Genomic DNA, 2,500 nt, shown 5'->3' on the forward strand with positions numbered 1-2,500 from the left:
AAATTCAGCGGGTAATCTCGCCTACTCTGAGGTCGTCGGAACGTGAAAAAAAATTTTTTCAGAGCTTCCCCCCCCGAAAGCATTTTGCGAAACGTGTACAGAGCAACACAAAAAAAAAAAAAAATAAAAAAAACACAAAAAACCCTTAAAGCAAAAAAAAAACCGTTTATCGCGCCTCACCAATATATCTTTTATAAAATTCGATATCCTCTCCAAATATAGATCTTCGAAACACTCGCAAGACGATTACAATCGGTATAACTTTAACGTCCGTCCGAAAAGTACTTTCGGGGACTAGACGACCGATTGATCTCGTGCGGTTTCGCTATTCGATCATTTGAAGAGAACAAAAAGATATATGGGGCGACCGACAAACGGTTTTCCGTAGAACCAGACTCGCGATTGCGTTGACACACACATCATAGCCACACCAATAGAAGAGTTTTAGGACGGTAACCCGGGTGGGGTGTTCTTTACTCAGAATATGTGCAACATCGGATCTATATAGCCATCGATACAATTCGTACACAAATGTGTCGTACGAAGAGAGAGACTTTTTTTCCTCTGGCAACATAACGGTAAGAGACATCCTTCCACACTCATAGGTTCCACTCCCTGGGGCTATGATATATATATACATATAAATTCAAATTCGAAGCAACGGTCACAATTCTACTCTATATATTTTTGCGGGTTATGTGTTCTTTCGTTCAATTTCTTTCATGCGTTCGTTCGATCTCTGTACACAGTCTTCACATAGGACAGACTCGTGTAGTACGCTTTCGTGGGTTAAACCCATCTCGTTTCATTTCAGGCGACGTCGGGAGCGCGTTGAAAATGTACCAGTGAAATCTCGATAGTTCTACGAATACGAATCGTCCCGAAAAAGATTTTGTCACCGCTTCGAAGCGGTGTTTCAGACGGGCGGACGTATATAAAACATATACGACACACGACACCGCCTTCCACACTCACGCTAGTTCGAACACGATTTCCATCTCTCTCGAAGACTGTTAGACGTACGTAAAATTTCTCAATATTCATAGGACCGCGACAAACGCCGACGAAGCGCCCATCATTCGCTCGTACGTATATAGGCAACAAGTGCCATCAACGCAAGCAGTTTATAAGTACGTAAACGACCCTCAGCCAGGCGTGGTCCAGGAATTGTATCCGTGGACCGCAATGTGCGTTCGAAATGTCGATGTTCATGTGTCCTGCAGTTCACACGTTGACGCGCAATTAGCTGCGTTCTTCATCGACCCACGAGCCAAGTGATCCACCGTTCAGGGTAATTTTTCCCTTTTATTCTCTCATATATATATAATGTGTATTTGCTATCCACCACATTTTTGTGTTATATTTCGGAACAAGCCGATACCCGAAGAGCTCCAACCAGCGCGCGAAGGAGATTCGGGAGTCGTCGTACAACGACATAATTGTCCCTTAAAGAACGAGATATTTCCGTCGAAACCATATATATATGTACGAGCAAATCCAAAACCACTGTTTTCTTGCAAGTTCGACGGTCGGAGCGAATAGAACATTGAAAAGCCTTCTATCGAAGAAACACAGAGAGTATATCACCTCCAAAAACGACGGGGATATGGATATTCAAACTGGACAATTATCAACCCGATACTGGATTCGAAAAGTTTCTCTCTCCTTTCGTCGTTATTTACACCGGACGGACTCACGGCCGGCTCTAGCTGGGTGTCATATATATATACGTCCCACGCTCATGCTGCCACTAGCGCGCAACAGAGTAGGGTGTCAATGACAACGACACAGCATTGAAACGAGCTACACAAGCCGGTCTCTCTTGATACCAATGTAAACGAGCATTAAGTTATCTTCAGACTGCCCGATATTTTCGTCCTTTGGACTTTCCCAACGATTCCTTTTTTTCTTTTTTTTTTTTACACCACAGCGAAGACTTGAGGAAGCGTGATTAGCACGCTCGCATCCCTCCCTGTCCTACTACAACTGTGTGTGTGTGTGTGTAAAGAAAGAAAAAAGAATACATTGGCTTTCTCTCTATCGAGAAGATGGCCTACGCAACGCAGATCAAAGGCCTAATACGTGTAATATAATACGCGTCTGGCCGTGTATAAATCACGCACGAATGATCTGGTCGGGCCCAACTCTTCTCGTACGCTTATTTTTCCGTGTTGAGGCACTATCATAAAATCACACAAACCCCAACACGTGTGTGTCTTGGAAGGAAGATGGCCTACGCAACGCAGATCAAAGGCCTAATACGTGTAGTACACACGTCTGCCGTGTAAATCACGCACGAATGATCTGGTCGGGCCCAACTCTTCTCCACCACACCACATCCCAACTTTGTACATTTTTATATATTTTTGTGCGTTGGGGCACCTTCATAATCACAAACCCCAACAACACATATATCTCTCTCTCTTTGAAAGATTTGTTGTGGCCTACGCAACGCAGATCAAAGGCCTAATACGTGTAGTACACACGTCTGGCCGTGTAA

At 44.0% G+C, this 2,500-nt stretch overlaps 1 non-coding gene and 1 pseudogene across 1 annotated transcript; both read right to left on the reverse strand.

Annotated features, from left to right (window-relative positions):
* LOC143263439 (large subunit ribosomal RNA) overlaps positions 1 to 35 on the reverse strand; it is a 2,994-nt pseudogene extending 2,959 nt beyond the window's left edge.
* Positions 36 to 1,139: 1,104 nt separating this feature from the next.
* Positions 1,140 to 1,294, reverse strand: LOC143263441 (5.8S ribosomal RNA). The gene has a single exon (XR_013036887.1). It is a non-coding gene; the product is annotated as a 5.8S ribosomal RNA (ribosomal RNA).
* Positions 1,295 to 2,500: the final 1,206 nt, after the last annotated feature.

This window comes from Megalopta genalis, unplaced genomic scaffold (genome assembly GCF_051020955.1).
Source record: "Megalopta genalis isolate 19385.01 unplaced genomic scaffold, iyMegGena1_principal scaffold0591, whole genome shotgun sequence".
NCBI lineage: Eukaryota > Metazoa > Arthropoda > Insecta > Hymenoptera > Halictidae > Megalopta > Megalopta genalis.